The 17,985-nt window shown below is 38.2% G+C and overlaps 1 protein-coding gene across 8 annotated transcripts in view; it reads left to right on the top strand.

The window, feature by feature from the left end:
* GHR (growth hormone receptor) overlaps positions 1–17,985 on the top strand; it is a 150,731-nt gene that overhangs the window by 58,984 nt on the left and 73,762 nt on the right. For 5 of the 8 annotated variants that reach the window (XM_038125367.1, XM_038125369.1, XM_038125366.1 and 2 more), the window contains exon 2: positions 14,396–14,480. The exons of the other annotated variants lie outside the window; for them this stretch is intronic. The gene's annotated coding sequence lies outside the window, so the exon portion shown is untranslated. The remainder of the gene's footprint in view (positions 1–14,395; positions 14,481–17,985) is intronic. 8 annotated transcript variants of the gene reach the window in all.

Below are 17,985 nucleotides of genomic sequence, written 5' to 3' on the forward strand. Positions count from 1 at the left end.
AAATAGAATCCAACTCCAGCCTACCTGAACTGATGTATTCTCCGCCCTCTGCCCTGATTTCACTAATGTCTCAGAGGACTGGTAGCATCCTGTAGAAACATTCTGGAGAATCAGAAGTGAAAATACCAGACTCTAAAGATTTCAAGTAGTATGTAGGGGGAAATAAGTGTCAATTTTAAAATGAAGTCTTAATATCTCCCGTTTTCAAACTTTTTATTTTACATATTCATGTTACCCATGGTGTGTACTGGACTGAGATGCAGGCTGTTCCCAGGAAGTCCTAGTCCTGTTGTAGATACCCTGTATTTGCCCTATGGTAGAGAGGGGAACATAGTTCACACTGCCTGTGGGGGCTGATTTCTTTCTGGGGTGTTTGACAAAATAGCACTTGAAGATAATTATATTTTGTTAAATGATTTCTGAGCTAAGACAACAGAAGAATTTAGTTGGTAAGCAACTGAACTGCTGTTTCAATGTATATATAGCCTTACTAGTTTGTTTTTGCTGTCTAAAAATGAGGGAAGTTGTATGAGTAATGCCAAAATCACTATTCTGCAGTTGAAGTGAGTGGTATTTGGGTTAGTGTCTCTTGCCGTTATAAGGCACTCCTAATGCTTAACTCTGCCCTTATCCTTCCAGTGACATTTGTACCACATGAGCATATCATATGGCCACGATGTGCATGTGTGGGAGTTGGGATTTCCAGGATGCTAGTGCCTACATCTGTCACAAATATGTGGAATGTTCTGGGATTCCTAATCTTTTGTTTCTGCCTACCATATTTCACTAACTCTACTTTGGTTTGTAGCTACTCTTCTTCTCTTAAAAAAAAAAAAAAAGGAAAAAAAAAAGAAAATCCATATTAAAAGGCTTTTCTGCAGAAATTTACATCTGGCTAAGTACACATGGCATGGAAACAAATACAGCCGTCATTCTAATAATAAGCACAAATTATTATGAAAGGTAGGCAATTGCCATTTTATTTTAAAAAATGCATATTTATGAAGTAATGTAGAGAGAAGCCATCTATATCTCAATTCAGTTAACAGTAGAGTAACTGATATGTTTTGATTAATCAGAAGCTAGTATGATTTTGTTCTTAGTGTGGAGACAGCTACTACAATTCAAAAGCATTAGCATTTGTGCTTACTGAGTATAAGCAGTGGTAGTGAAATGCCTTCTGATTGCCTTAATTTACCATTATTTCGGCAGCAAATAAAAGAAACAAAGTAATTTTCAGTGAAGAAGTCATTATATCAGATAGACACTTCAAATTTCCCTTTGTGTTCTTTTGTGTTGATGTGGCAATAAAAAACTGTTCTTCAGCTGTATGCAATCTTTCACTAAAAATTAGCTCAGTGGCTTATGAACTTGATTTTCTTCTTTGTGCAGCTTTAAACTGTTCAAGTAATTTCTTTCTGGCAAGAACTTCCTTTTTTTTTATTACTTGAGGGGGTAATATATTTAAATTTGCTTTGGCCTTTAAATGTCTTTCATTTCAGCTGTCCTTTAACCTTTTGAAGTAAGATTTGGGTAAAATTTTAAATAATGTCTTCAAACAAATTATTGCCTTTTTATATAATACTGGAGTGGGTACTAATTTCAGGGGGAAGAAAAGAAAATTTTTGCCAACTTTCATTGCATCTCACTTCTGTTAAAGTTAGTTTGAGTTTACAGTTATTTTCAACTTATACCCAGCTGTATTTTTCAGTGTGACAAGAGAAATTCATTTGGAGTAGGAAGTAGGAAGAGTGTGCTCAATCAGAGGAATTTACATAAATGCAAAGCTGCTGTTTCTGGGTGAGACTTCCAAAAGATAAGAGGGAAGGAGGGGAGTGAGTGTGAAAGTGAGGAGCTAAAATGGAAGCCATCACAAAAAAACCCAGATTTGTGGAGTTCAGTCAGAACAGTGAGCAAAGAAGACTGAGAGTAGAATTAAGATTCTGATTTGTTTTCCAAAACCAAATCTTCATGCACTTTCTTGAGGTGCAAAAGATCCATATTTTAAAGTCTGGATGATTAGACCTTTAGTGAGTGGATGCATTTGCCTTGATGAGTTTGAGGTGGAAATTGTAGGAAGATTCATGACAGTTCTGGGCTGGTAGAACAGAGAATTTTGTAAGATGAGAAATACTGAACATTTTTATAATGGAAAAGTAGAGCCCTAGAGTGAAAGGTCAGAAGACAGCATGAGGGAGAGGAAGAGAGTACTGTGACAGAGACCAAGAAGAGGGAAATGAAGGATTTAGAGTAGACCAAAAAAAAAAAAAATTCATCTAGTTAATACTTGAGAGAAATCTTCAGGCTTTTTCAACACTAATCCAGTGCTTTCCTCCTTTCTCCAAAAGGAAAGATACCAGAGGGGGAAAGTAGTAGATGGGTTGTGCTGGCTGGTGATCTTGTGGCGGCACTGGGACAATGGCCCATCTGGAGCAGCTGTGTGGCAGCTCACCAGTGTATTTTACCTGCACTGTTCAGAGATCTCTCAGTAAGCAGGAGATTGATGTGACCTGTAGTTACCTTCTCTTTCCTGGGCTCTGTCTTAGAATGTTGACTCATAAAAGGAACATAGAGTTTGTTCAGTGTTCTCCATAATGCCCCTGAAGCACTTTTTGGATACCTAGAAAAGAAGCTGGGCCTCTGTAGCAGAGCGACACCACCCATGCTGTCTGAATGATGCTATCCTTGAGTCATCGCCCATGTGGGAAGAGCTGATCTGTGGGCCAGCCTGGAGATGAGCTGTTGATCAGCACAGAATGTGCTGTACAAAACTGAGTTTTGTTGCTCTGTTTTGAATCTTCCTTGGTTATTTTGAACATTTTGCCATAGAGTGTTTTCTGGCTCATGGTGAATAAGAAATCCAGATTTTGTTACATGGCATCCAGCTACCTCACCAGCATATCTACTTTACCAGGCTTTTTTTGTCCTCTGTCTTGCCCTGCCTGTGCAGTCATCCTTGTCCCTTTGAACTAAGTGTAGTGAATATTTTATTATTCTGTTAATTTCTCCACACATTTAATTCCACCCTCTTCTCAGGCTTTGTTACACTCTTAATTCTTCTCACTTAATTTTTGTAATGCACAGGGAGTGTCATTTGAGATCTTTCTTGGACTGTCAGAGTTGATTCATCTGTGCTCATTCAGGTATGTCCTTATTCACACTTCCCTGTTGGCAAGTCTAGTTCTCCGAGATGTGATAGGACCTACCATGTCCTAAAAAGCTGAAAGAGTCATTCATTGGGAGTATGAACTCCATTCATTCATCAAGAGTATGAACTCCTTTTGAAAGATGGGGTTCAGAGGCATGCATGTATTCTACCTGACAGTCTTGATACTTGCTGTAGTCAGTGTGACATTCTGAAAGAGTGGGTCTGTGGTATGCTTATGAGAAAAAGAGGATGTATTGTTAGCTTGAAACTGGCTTTCCTATGTAAATTATTTAAGTAAATCAATTAAATGTTGGGGTGATTTCTCCTGATGGACCTCACTTCAGCTGTGGTTACAGGAATGGATTGCTGCTGGTAGGAAATGCTCTCACAGGATAAATCTCTTCCTACTTCAGTATTCTGTGCACTAGCTTTCACAGGTAAATGAGTATAGTTGATTTTGTCTGCTGGGCTCTCTAGCAGGCTGATACTCAGAACCAGCAAGTTCATGGCACAGTAACTGCATCTTGCTTTGATTTTTGGGTGTGATAATTTTTTATTAAAAAATGTGATAATTTTGGAGAATACTCACTGTGGTGAGAAGCACTTTCAGTTTCTCACACTGCTACTGCAACTGAAATTGCTGGAAACAATTGCTTTCTTTTTTAGGTCTTTGAATAATCAGCTACAAAAGTAAGCTGTATTTTGTAAAAAAAACTTAAATTGTTGATTGATCTAAAGTTCCAAATGATAAAAATACTGGAATGTTCTGATATCAGCATGTGGTCTGAGGACTTAGCGCTGCTTTAGAAGGAAACAAAGCACTCTAAAAATTGCACAAAACTATATCTACGTGGGTTTTTTTTTCAGATTTGTGACCAAATTCTGAAATGCTACTTTTATCTTTATAACCATTATTGTGAGTTTTCAGTCTGACAATGATCAGTTCTATAATTCATCCTGCCCTGGTAATCTTAACTGCTGCCCACTGTTCTGATTCATTATTTTTGGCAAGGAAAGGTAGCATGCACCAGAGTTATGAGGAAAAAGTTGAATTTAAAGTTGTTTGAAATATGATGCCTTTTTTCCCTCTCTCTCTCTCTCTTTTTTTTTTTTTTCTTTTTTTACCCCAGGGTTTCTTTTCAGTAAAACTTTTTTGTTTACCTGTATAGGTCACTTTTTTCGTTCTGAATTTGGTATATTATTTTTCTTAAATCATGTTCAGGTTTTATTTCTGGAAAGTTTACTTCATTCTTTGTGCCCAGTACAGAACTGCTTACAGAAATAGATGCTTGTAAATAATCTTTTCAAAGACCCACATTGTAACAAATGAAACCGAAACCCTTGATCCCTTCATCTAGATTTTTAAACACTGACAAGGTAAATTAGAGCTTCATGAAATTAATTATTCAGTAATGGAAAATGAGTATTCAAGTTTATAATAATGGGTGAAGGGGTGAATTGAACTCTGCATTAAACTTACCATTAAATGAAAGAACAAGGAAACATAATTTGCATCTGTATAGATGCACATGCTTTGTGGGAATCAGTAGTTGTTATGCCCAGAAGCATTCTTCGTAACATCTATTCAGTTACTATCAGCATCAGCTAGTACACTATGATGGAACTTCTGAAATAATGTGAGATTAGGGAGAACTAAAAAACCCACATCTCTTTGTTTAGGTTCTTTTTAAAAATATTTGGGAGTCCTTGGTAACTTGCAAGTCATTGCTATATTGAGGCAATTAAATTTATAAACACATTAGTAAACAAACCTTAGAAAGGCAAGAAAACTGCAAATCCCTTTGTTTTTAATGACATTATTTACTGTCAAGGTACGTCATAAGGAAGCTATTGGAGATTATCTGATTAGGCATATAGGAACCTCTTCAGTGAAGCTTTATGATGCCTGCATACTGAAATGGAAAGAGGAAGCCCTCTCCATTTCTTTTAATTTATTGTGTTAGGTGAGTTTACTTGATTGTCTTTTGCAATTATTCAGTATTTCTGTTGTGGACTGTATAAACAAATAATGACAGAGTTGGGGATAAATACCTATATGAAATAAGTATAGGTATGTAAATAAATAAGTAAATTTATATTCCTAATTCAGTCTAATATTGGCTGCAGGCTGGAAGTGGAGTCCTGCCATCAGTGGTGCTCTTGCCAACCCCTGAAAATAGGCCTCTTTGAATTCCTGAGTCTGATTTAAGATTGTTGATTTAATATTTTTAGAAGGAAAAACAAGCCTAAATCAATGGAGAAGTAGTTGGCTGGAGATTTGAATTGCACAAGATAGGTGTTCTCACTTGAGACCTCAGGTAAAACAGACTCTGGAGGAAATCTCCATCCCATTCCTATGTAAATTCTGACCCTATCCCAAAAAAAAATTCCTGCTGATGATACTTCCTGTTCCTTAGTTAGCCACAGGTAAAGAAACCTTAGTTTTTGATACTGATGGTCTTTTACTTGAATGCAATTTTTAATTGGCTGGAAAGGACATTGTCTTGTTCCTTCCCTGAGATGTAAGAAAAAGACTTCAAGCTAAAGAGGCAGTGTGAATGCAAATGTACATGATGATCAGAAGCAGAATTTAAGAGAAAGTAAATGATGGCTATGACAAGAACTTGCAACATGAAATGGAAACTTGTATTTTATGCATAAATCCTTTAATTTAAATATATACATCAAAGGAATCCCAGGCAGTCTTAGGAAAGATGAATGGAAGGTATGAATTAAATGCTCAGATTTCCCAAGTGCCTCATTGTGATTGACTTCTAAGGAGGAATTCCGGAGCTGTGTTCCTTCTTCTATTGATCTAATAAAAGAATCAAATAATAGAATATTTAAAGTAGAATGGAAGAAAAATACAAAATCTACTCTAAAGTGTCCTTGTTGTATACTCTTCAGAAGTTGAGGCATAGAATCTCTTCTGGGTCTCTCTTTCCATGGGTGATATAGGCCAGTAATGCCATGTCTAATCTTCATTGAGTTAAGGAACTGGATTGGAGATCTCCCTAGAAGAAATGTTGGGCTCTGAAATAAAATGTTGAGTGTCTTGCTTGAGACCTTTTTTTTTTTTCCTGATCTATTAGCTTCTTTGTTGTATGGTTATTCTTCAGATTTAGGTTTTAGAAAGTAGAAATTTTGAAAGTCTGAAGAGAGGAAAGACTAAAACCAACAAAAAATGTTTCTTCAGCAATTTTTAAAGTTTGGAAAACAGCTGTTAAAAGCCATAGCATATATGGCTCTTGTGGCTTCTTTAAACAGATAGCTCTCTAGCACTAGGAAAACAAATAGGAGTATTTGTTTTCCAAAATTGTGGAGGATTACCACAATAGAAATATATTTAGAATATGAAAATATATAAAGTGCATATGTAGCTTGTGACAGAGGGCAATAGAAAAGCCACAACTAAGATGTAAATCTTAGTGACTCTTTTTGCCTGTTACATGATACCTTAGTGGTGATTGTTGATGAACAAAATTAAGACCAGTATTTTATAATAACAGAATATTTATTTTGAACATGATTACTACATTCAATCATATTCCAGCAGTATTTGAGGCCACAAGTATCAGCATATTGCAGGAATATCTGGTGAGGCCTGGATGCCTAACTCAGCCCCTGGCTGGGCATCTACACTAGGTGGAAGGGGCTGCATTTTAGCTCTTCAGCCCTACATGCCTGTGCACTTTCCAGCCACACTTTTCACTCCTGGCTCACTTCAACACCTTTCTCCTTAGCAAACTTCTGTACACCACTTTATTTAATGCTTAATCTCTTCACAGGGGCTTCTTCTTGATAGCACCAGTGACGCAGACCTTGGAGCTGTATGGTCCGTGGTGTAGGGTTTAGGCATTGCTCTGTGTAGCCAAGTGATGTCCAGATTCCCCTGACTGCAGAAGCTCTGAGGAAGTGCAGTTCAGGACTGAAAAGCTGAGAACATACTTCAGAAGTGAAGAAAGATCAGCCCGTTACGCTACATAATTTTGAGTGAAACTCAAAATACTCAGTAACTAATGAAGAGTTACATTTCTCATGTCAGTGACATCTGAACCGTGCTAAGCTGAAATGTTAAATGTTAGCCTTTTTGAGGAAAAAGAAGTGATAGTGAGGCAGGAAACGGAGTAGCTGTTTTGGGATATGACAACAAAGTGGGCTTTTTGTATTTGCTGTTGAGTGAAGAGAAGGTTGAAGAAAGTAACTGCTCACAGGTAAAGCTTTGTTTGAATGTGACCAATTTGTAGAACTTGTAAAGGCAGCATTTAAACATTAGGAATGCTTAGGGTAGCAGCTACAAGTTTTAATGGCCAAACTAAACTCAAACATAGCAGTGATGGAGATATAGTAAATTTGCTGCCATCTCCTAACTCTCCCTTCTTTGTTCTAAAGAATGATGTGCTAAGGTTGCACCGTTTCAAAAAGTAGAGGGGAGATGGGAGCCATGGAGGTTTCTTATTTGCCTGAGTTACATAGTGAGGCACCAGTAAACCTAGAATAGCATTTGTATCTCTGAATTATAAACCCTGTACTTCAAAGTAAAAAATGTTTACCCACTGTGCTGGTTGGTCATGAGCTTTTTTGATCCAATAAATACTGTTTGTATGTTTCTGTATTAACAGTTTGCCAAGTCATTCTATACACTATGTCTTTTCTTAGAGCAGTGACAATTTTGGCAACATACATTTATTGAGTGATTTTCTGAATATGCTGTATTTGCTTTTCAAAAATTCTGTATTTTTTTTCTTCTTCCTTTTTACAGTCTTAGTTCCATTAACCTCAGTTTTTATTCCTGCTTTAGTTACTATTAGTAGATTTGTTTTTCCATATCAATTGACTTTTTATGTGCCTATTGAGAAATGTTTAATCAAAAAGGAGATTAATTGAATTGCATTAATTGCATTAAGTGATCTGGCTGTGAAGAAGGGGAGTGAACCAGATAATGTCTGACAGTGTTGCGCTGCCTGATTTTCTCCATTTCTGTTACACAGATCACCAGTTACTTGTGCCCAGTGATTTATTTACTTGAACAGTGATGGAGATTTTTTGAAATTAATATTATTTATCTTCTAGTAAATTCCAGTTTTCATTTTGTTTTAGCCTTGTAAAAGATTTTTTATTCTTATTTTCTATTTTTGATTCCTCAGTATCTCTTACGTTTCATTAAAAAGTAATCTAGTGCTTATTGTTTCTGCCACATATGGTTTATCAGCAGGTACAGTAATCCATTATGTATTTTTCTCAGTTAACTGGCTATTACCTTGATTGTAAAAAGGTGCTCCAGACTTCAAGCAACATTTTTATGTCCATGCTCTTTTGAAGGTAGGTAGTCTCTTAAGTGTGGACATAAGAAGTGTCTACAAAAATCCAGTAATAGATCTTTTTTCTAATCTTTTCTTTGTCATTTTCCTGGTAATTTATCAAAAGACTTTTCCTTTTTAGGTACTGATATGTCAGCAACAGTTTCAGCTATTACAGTTCTGGATTTCTAGCTGCCCAGATCTCAAAATACTTTCTATAAACATGACTAAACTATTCTTCATAACATTCCTCCAGCACAGGAAGATAATTAGCTGTAGCTGGGAGTATGACATATTCACTTAAGGAAGGCAGTCTGAATTTCTGGATACCACAAGAGCTATGTTATTTGTCAAGTGAAATTGCTTGGGTTTCTGTTTGCATCCTTTACAATACTGTTGGTTTCTTTTAAAAGGCCAAAGAGTTGTATTAATTCCTATATTTGGCCTTGCACCACAGTGTAGACCTCCTGAGCTATCCTGTCCACATATACACTTGTAACCATAATGCAGTGGAAAACATAAATTCATCTTTTATCCTACCATGAGTGCCAAAAAAGAATCAGTTGTTACTCAGCTTAGTGCTGCTAAGAAAATGTTCCAGTTATTGTTATGTCAAAGAGGCAAAGACTGCCAAGTCTGTAAGAACAGAAATGTGGTTCAGTGAAGTATTTAAAGCATGAAGGGCAAGATTTATTGTGAGACTCCTAAAGATATGAATAGATTTGGGGGGGGGGGCGGGGGGGCGGGGGGGAAGACTCTGATTTGGAACTAGAATGTGATCCCTTGTCCAGAGTAGATTAGTGAAATAAGTGTAAAGGTTAAACAGATTCAAAGCTTTTGGTATCTGAATAGAAGAAAAAGGGAATGGTGATGGAAGGTTCTGATGTGTTTTCTTAGTGTTTCCTTGAAGGAATTTCGGGGATTCCTGTGCAGAGGAGAAAGTTGATGAGAGAATTTAAGGAGTGAGTTCACAGTTGCAGAACATTATTTTACCTGAGAATGTGAAACCCCTTTACAAGTTTGAAGGTGAGAAGTTGGAACCTAAGAAAGAGCACAGAATCACAGAATAGCCCAAATTTTAAGGGACCTATAAGGATCATTGAGTCCAACTCTGCCCCTCTCAGGACCATATAGAACTAAACCATATAACCAAGAGCATTGTCCAGACAATCCTTGGACCCCTGACATATTTGGTGCCATGACCAGGGGAGCCTGTTGGAGTGACCAGCTATGCTCTCAGTGAAGAATCTTTTCCTAATGGCAAACTTGAACTTCTCCAGTGCAGCCTCACTCCACTTCCTTGTGTCCTGGCACTGGTCACCAGGGGGAGATCAGCACCTCCCCTTCTCTGCCCCCCAGGAGGAAAGTGTACCTTGCTGTCAGGTCCCCCCTCAGCCTTCTCCTCTCAAAGCTCAGCAAGCCAACTCACCTCAAATGGTCCTCATAAGTCTTGCCCTGAAGGGGTTTCACCATCCGGGTCACCCTTCTCTGGACACACTTAAACAATCTGGTGTCAGTCTTACACTGTGGCACCCAAAATTGCCCCCAGCACTCGAGGTGAGGCCGCCCCAGTGCAGAGCAGAGCGGGACAATCCCCTCCTTTGCCCGGCTGTTGATGCTGTGCCTGATGGCCACAGGACAGGGTTGGCCCTCCTGGCTGCCAGGGCACTGCTGGCTCATGTTCAACTTGCCATAAAATGGTTGGAATGACTCAAAGTGCATGTGAAGAGTCCGTTTTTCCTTTTGTTTGAGATAAATACTTTCAAAAGGTTTAGGAAAAAGTAGTTCAAGACTCTCAGCAAGTGTCACGCATCGCAATTGATGCAATCTAGGGAAATAAAGTGCTTTTCAGGTAAAATTAGGATACATCTCAGACAAATTGTTTTGTTTTCCTTTGAGTTATGATGTTGAGTGGTTGTTTAACTGGAAATGGAAAGACATAAAATACAAAAGAAATAGAATAAAGAGACAGTTAGGATTCCTTTGATCAAATCTCAGAAGCACAAATGCTCTAGAAATCGGTGCCAGATTTCACAGCTGCCAGGAGTCCTCTGACACATGCGTTGGTAGCCCAGCATAATGGAGAAGCAGGAACTCCTGGACAATCTTGTAGGAATTGTGAATCCGTATCATGTGTCTCCTTGGAAATAATCCAGTCCTTTTCGATTTTCCTTGGGGAACATGTTCACAGGGGCTTTTTGCAATCTTTCTTCCAAAGCATGTAATTTATACCTCCTCTTATTTTGTCTGCTGCCTGCAACTTTTCAGTTAGATATGTAAATACACAGAATTGTGGAATCATGGAATTACTAAGGTTGGAAAGGATGCCTAGATATCATTTAGTCCAACCCTTGTGCTCAGAGCGAGATTTCATTAATATAGTTGTGCTTTGAGTCCATTGGACTTTTGAGTACTCCTGGACTCCACAACCTCTAAACAATCTCTTCCACTGTTTTGTCCCTTTTTCAGTGAAAAAGGTCATTAATGGAAATTTATGGGCTGCTTTTTTAGTGGCTGCACCTTAGCTGGACTTTTTGCCATTGGTTGAAATCCTTTGTGTGGGGCATTTCAGCCAGTTTTCAGTACATTTCACTAGTTTGTACATCATCATTAAGATTTTATATGGGACAGGTTCAAAAGCCTTTCCAGCTTTTTTTCAGTACTGGACCTTTCCTTAGATGCTTTTTTGAAGACTAAAAGAACTTCTGGCACATTTGAGTCCATTTGATCTTGTCCAGATTATTATTTTCTGGTAGGTTATCTTAGGATATAATGAGAAGATAATAATGGGCAAAGATCCTCACATCCCAGTCAAGGCACTGATGCATCTGGGTCTGTTTCTTATTTTGTGAAACAAACTAGTTTGCATGGGCCCTATCAACTCAGTGCTGTAATCCTTTTGTTTGCCTTGTGGATTAGAGTAATCAAATGTGCTTCTGGCAAAATATGTATCTCTGGAAAAAAAAAAGAGCTTCGCCTGTATCACTTACTCATGTGAATCTGTGTTACCCTTTTGCAAAGCTGTAGTTTTTCCAAGAATCATTTTAAAGGGAGACTGCTAATCATTTTAACATCTAGCTTATTACCTTATGTACAGTAATGCCTGTTTTTCACACATAATGAACTGTCAGAGCTAAGTGCAAATATAGCTGATTTTGTGCTTGTATGGCTGTTCTAAACTGTTGCTGCTGGCATTTTTTGTGCTATCAGCCCTTGCTGCTGCCACAGATAGAGTGACGCACTTCATCTGCAAGAGAGAAGTAGCAATATCTTTATTGAGGTAAAACAGCCGTTTAACAAAGTTTGGTGGTAAATGCGTCAGCAGTTTAAGTATATACGATGGCAAGATGTACTTGACTTTTTACAGCACAGAGGATGGTGTCAGACAAAACTGTCCAGGAGACCATCCTGTTGAGTCACAAGGTTCAAAGGACTCCCATGTGTTCTAAATTTTCTGATGGGAGTTTAGTTGTGGCTGGATCCAGACTTAGTCCCAGACTTGGTCCACACTTTATGGCTAAAGGATTGCAATTGCACAATATTTTATGTCACTTAGGTAAAATTTTGAAGTTTAGCATGTTACTAATCACTTACCGAGAATCTTCTAAGGCAAGGAGTCTCTCAGCCCTGAGGATTAATGTAGAGAGGTGTCCATGCTAAAGGGGAGCTCCTGGTACACAGCCCCTTCTGCACAGGAGAGCTGAACAAGCCTCAGGCTGTCCACTGTTTATGGAGTAAGATGATTGACTTATGGTCGTATTTGCACAGCAGCCGTATTTTGTTTGGCGCATGCTCAACTAGCCCTCAGCTGTTGAACAAGACTCACAGGCCTTAGGTGTCAAGCAAGATTTATGGCCTTGACTATTGTGTTGGTATGTGTGAACCAGATGTAGCCGTCACAACCACCCCAGGTGGCTGTTGCACAAGCAGAAAACGGCAGGGGTTGGAGCATGTCGCCACAGCTGCCAAGAGTGAAACAAAATATTCTGAGAACAATCAGGTAATCAGAAGTTAGGACATTTCCCTTTGTTGCCCATGAAGTAGCTGAGAGATCTTTGCTGCTGCTGAGCAGGATTTCAAAATATTTTGGAAGGACTACTGGAATAATTTTTTCTGTCCTATTGTAATAGGATTCTGACTTTGTCATATAAAGGTCATTTTTATGGCCTTCGTTAGTGCCATAGCGAGTGTTTTGAAAAAGGAGTTTGTCAGTAGTCCTTAGTAGCTCACTTCAGTCAATAGCTGGCTTAGACTTTATAACTTTGTTCTACACTAAGCTGTCTGTTTAGTTTTGGAAATGAGAGTTGTGGCTCACTGCTCAGTTATTCTGTCTGAAATTCAGAGTTCTTTCAAAAGTCTGAAATTAAATTAACACAAGACTCCTTGTAGAATTACATATGAAAGTTATATGAATTACACAATCAGTTATATTCTCAGCCTTCTGAAATGTGAGCAGGTGCTTTCTAAAAAGTGTGATAATAGAATTTGGCTGGGCATATTATGGGGTAGACTAATGTAAAGACTTATAATGTAGGGACTTGTCTAATCCACTTGTTTCATGATGTGAACCAGGAGGGAACTGTGCTTACAGGTTTTGCTTTGGATAGCCACACATAGGATGATTTTTTTATAGTAGTACTACATATTAATCATGCTTTTGCATGGAAACGGCTTTCTGTTTATTTCAAACGTCTTTTAATTTTTTCTTTGTATTGAAGGATTTTCTCATTTGGCAGATGGGGAGAGTATTATTTGGGGTTTTTTAGTATAAATTCAGAGGTGACAGCTTTTTACACATTGCACTCTAGAAGGATTCCAGATAAATATTGATGAAACTTTCACTCACAAGCACATTTTGCTTTCCATTTTTTAGTGATCTATTGGTACATTAAAATGATACACATAACAGATAGAAAATTCTGGGGGTACAAAAAGATTCTTGCTGCTCTTTTTTCAGCTAGTGCTAACTCAGTAAAGGAAAATTCTCTTTTAAAATGTTACTTTTTTCTTGTTCAGGCTAGGGCAGTGTGACCCTAGGCATTCAGTTTGCATGTACACAATAGTTCTTTAAATGTTATTTGAGGGGTTTTGAAGTCTGATTTTTTTTCCCCCTGTGTTTTAAAGAGCTTGATACTGTGAAATCTGGTCATCGTTTTGTAGTCCCACCCACTAGAAACCAGATTATTGTGAATTATTCAAATAATGTGAGCACCATATCTGACTTTTTAAAAAGCTTTCATATGCTGACTTGAATTCTGGGGAAGAAGTAACTTTCCATGTTGAATTTATGTTATTTTTCTTTAATATAGAAATGCTGCTAGTTAAGAACACTTTTAAATGCTGCTGCTGTGCCAAAATATCATGGCAGCGAAAATGTGCTTAGGAATTCAGAACAGAACATACTACTTTTTATTTTTTTTATCAGCATGCCATCATCCTGAGACTTAAACATCCTCCTTTAAGAGGAAAATGAAATGTTATTTTCCTAATTTTACCAGTTTATAAGTTACTGTGCTGTTATTTATTGTCTAAAGTGGTAGTAGTAGTAGTTGTTGTTTTTGTAGAGGTAGTGAGATACTACTCATCCTCTTGGTGGTTCAGAGGTTAGTTCCAGGGCAGCTGATTTTCACCAGGAATGTGCATTAAGAATGAGTTATCAGTCACCTTGACCTTTCTTTGCCTTTTAAGTGTTCATTTTAATGTCAAGGTTAGCATGGGGTGCTGTAGCTTGGCAGGCCCTCAGTGGCACGGGGTTCAGGCTGCAGTTTGAGTGAGAAGCCCAGGTGCTGCGCTCGGGGCCGCCAAGCAGACTGCCCTGCTGGTGGCCTTCCCTGAGGGACAGCAGGACCAGGATACCAGTCTGGATTTTGTCATGTTGCCCTCCCACTGCAGGTGACCTTTGCTGTTCCAGAACTCATTCTTGTCTGTTTCTCCTGTCCTCATGAAGGTGCTGGGATGGCTGGAGAAGGTTGTGATCTGCAGTCGAGCTGAGGGAGACGTGAAGCGTTGTCCATCCCCTGCTGACATTTGAGGTAGGGTGATAATTTTTATCTTACCTGCAAGTGACTTTATTACCAGTGCTGGCTAAACGGGATACTATTGATTGATCACTAGTATCCCGTAATATCCTAAAATAATCCACACATATCCTAGGATTCATCCCTGCAGGAGGTGATAATTATAATATGCATTATACAAAATTCTGATTGGGATCTAATTGTCATATTTTAATACCCAAAACAATAGAAATATATGAATTAAAGCTGTCAGGTTCAGTCCTGATTAAATTGATGACTTCAAGTCCTTCCATCAATCTTTAGTAGCCAGCATTTGAGACAGAGGGCTCGGTGACTCTAAAAGTGGTTAAAAGCCATGTTTCCTTGTCAGAGAAAAAGTATTATACTGCATTTTAATGAGCTATTTTCCACATGGAGTATTATTTAGGATACTAATTAGCTGACTTAAAATGCACACTATTGAAACAAATAGAGAAAAAAAATACTTTATGAGTGAGGGAGAATGTGAAAATGCCGATCAGAACACTGTAGATAGCAAGACATGGTTTAAATGAACAAGTGCCATTGAATTTGAATGTACGTATTGGTTTTAATTCATGTCTAAATCATTGGTTCTCTCCTGTATTACTGAAAGCTTAATCAGAATACAGTGGGGTAAATTTGAATCAAACATTACAGAAATACCTATTGTATTAGGGATTTAGACCTGTGGTTGCTCATGGCGTGAAGCTGAAAAGCTGTTATCTGGTGTTAAATTGCTGCATGAGACTTTACAGCTGCTATCTGTGTACTGTAGCTGTTTCATGAGACTTGAACTGGCTATTCCTGTCTAAGTGTACATAGTGGTACCGTCATTAAATAGAAAATAAATTATAGATACTTCTACCTTCAGTTTCTATAACAGTAGGTAAAACTTGCTATCCTATGTCTATATTCTTAATGTTTCTGAAACCAGATGGTATAACTGTAGATTCATTCATTGCACCATGGATCTCTGCTTGGGATGTTTGTCTGTAAGAATTTCACCAAGAAAATGAGAAGGTCAGAATAGTGAAAAGTTACTCGTAAAAATGCTTGTAAAGTATGCATAAATTAGTTATTTGTGATGTTCTTAACCAAAGCCTTCTTTGTTGTGGTTACCATGCTTTTTCATACAAAGTTCAGCACACCTGGAAAACAGTTTTTGAATGACTTCCGTTATTTTATAGCTGAAACATGGCCAAACAACCATATCGAAAACTGCTTCTGGGCTCTGTTTTCTTGGCTTCCTGTGCCCAGGGAGTGATTTGATTCATAGCTAAACTGCCCATTCCTGATTCCTCTGCGAGCAGCCTCTGCGAGCAACTGGAAGCAACTGGAAGGACACAACTTGGACATGGGGTCTGTCATTGCTTCTGAGCTCCACCAAAAACTCACTCAGGTTCTGCCACCCTCTGTAATCTTGCTGTGTTTCAGTTTCCTGTTTGTAAGTGAAGGCTAATACTTATGAACTTTCAGAAGGGACCAAAAGATTCCAATCCTTAGGAAATGCTATTTGCACAGTGCTTGTTGTAGTTGATGTGATGTTGACATGGTGTTACCAGGGGAGAATTTAAACCTTTTGCATTTATGTGTGACTGGTTTTTATTCTTTCAAGTAAATGAATCTAGTCACCACTTAGTAAGTGTGATTACCGAAGAAAAACTTGTGTGCAACAAATGAACTAAAAATAAGGACTGATTTATGCATCAGGGCAATTCAAAACTCTGTCTGCTGTGATATTTCACAGTTTTACTAATGTTAGGAAAAATATATGCTATGAGGAAGTGATTTATTGAATATTGCTATACAATTTGTGTTGAACCTGAGAGCAGTCAGTCTCATCACACTTAAGTGAACATGGCTGGTGTCACAAGATTGGTGTGATTGGTAAGTGTCATGCATATTTTAGCAGATGGTATCATTACTAATGACTTCTTTAAAAAAATAAAACATTTTTATGTATGTATATTTTTATATTACATTTTTTAAAGTTTTTCTTAAGATGAAAGTCTTGGGTCTCCAGTAATACAGCTTCCTGTGATATTAAATTTATTCAGTACAAGAACTACAAAAAGGAGCAGTTCCACTCTCTCCCTTCAACGCTGACACTTTCCACATGGCCATGTGGGTGACACTGCCATTCAGAGCCCAGGGCTGAGTCATGTGAGGGTGTTTAGTGGTGCCCTGATTAAAATGAGAGAGCCAGTCCCTAAGACTTTTGCTGGCAGGCATCTGTTCAAGCAGTCTTGCTTCCTGCTTTAGTGTAAAAATGCATACTAGGGCAAGGCTCCTAGTCAGACTTCAGAGGAGTTGGGTAATGTGCTAGATGAGAAGAGCCCCCAGCAGGGCTTTACAGAATTCCCTCCAATGTCCTGCCCTTTAGTCTGCTCCTTATTTGAATGATATGTCTGAAATCTAGCTTGTATGGGATTTATATTTGTGAATAGACAGCACAGAATGGGTTTGTGCCTGAGAAATACTTAGAGTGGTTGTGGGTGAAGGCCCAGGCTCTGGTACCTTGTGAATTTTATCTGTAAATATCTATTTCCTCATGGTCCTGTGTAAAATAAAAGTAACAGCAAGGGAAAAATGTGAATGCATTTCTCAGTTTTAATGAACAGTTGAATGTGCTCCAAAGTTTCACTTTTTTAATGAGTTGGTATTGTGATGGAGTTCCTGCAGAGAAGGAAGTCATAAAATCAGTGGAGGCGGATGTGCTGTCCCTTGGCCAGCCAGCCAGCCAGCTTTGCACTGGGCAGCTCTGTTGTTTGTAGCACCTGTTTGTTGCATAGTGTCCCATTTTGAGCTGATCAGTCCAAAGTTGATGTGCTTTTCATGTGATGTCTAAAATGAAATGTTGTAATGCTGAGCTATGATTGCTTTGGTCTGTGACATTTGAAAAGTGGTATATGTGGTATGATAGGCTTACATCCACTACACTTGTATTACCACAGCTGAAGAGAATAGTTCATTTCTGTTGTTTGTGAAAGAGCTATACACTTGTTAAGATGGCTTTTCTAGTTGCTTGAGTGTTTCAGATGAGCTTCTTTTTCTCTTAATTGCAATTCTTTCCATCTTAATACAAACTGTCAATTTGTTTGGTTTGGGTTTGGTTTTGAGTTTGGGATTTTTTTTAATCCACTGCAGCTTTATTTTGTGTTGTTGAGATGGCTGGCAGTGTATCCACAAGACTGTAATATTCTGTGGTATATAAGGGGGGGTGTTGCAGTCCATGCTTTACTCTACTGCTAGGCTGAGGAATAAATGCAGGCAAGCTGTTCCTCTTCCCAGTGTGTCCCTTTCTCTGTCTGTTAAATGGATAATGCCACTGACTCCTGCTGCTGACTGCTTCTGGATTTGCTGATGGAAAATACTATCTGGCATCATTAAAATACCTCTTTAGAAATTGGTCTGTGAAATTATCTTTAAAATTAATGTGGTTGTTGCTGTGGCTTATTTTACAGACACTTCTTAATTTCTCCATTGGTGAAGTTTTCTT

Source organism: Motacilla alba, chromosome Z (assembly GCF_015832195.1).
Source record: "Motacilla alba alba isolate MOTALB_02 chromosome Z, Motacilla_alba_V1.0_pri, whole genome shotgun sequence".
Lineage (NCBI taxonomy): Eukaryota > Metazoa > Chordata > Aves > Passeriformes > Motacillidae > Motacilla > Motacilla alba.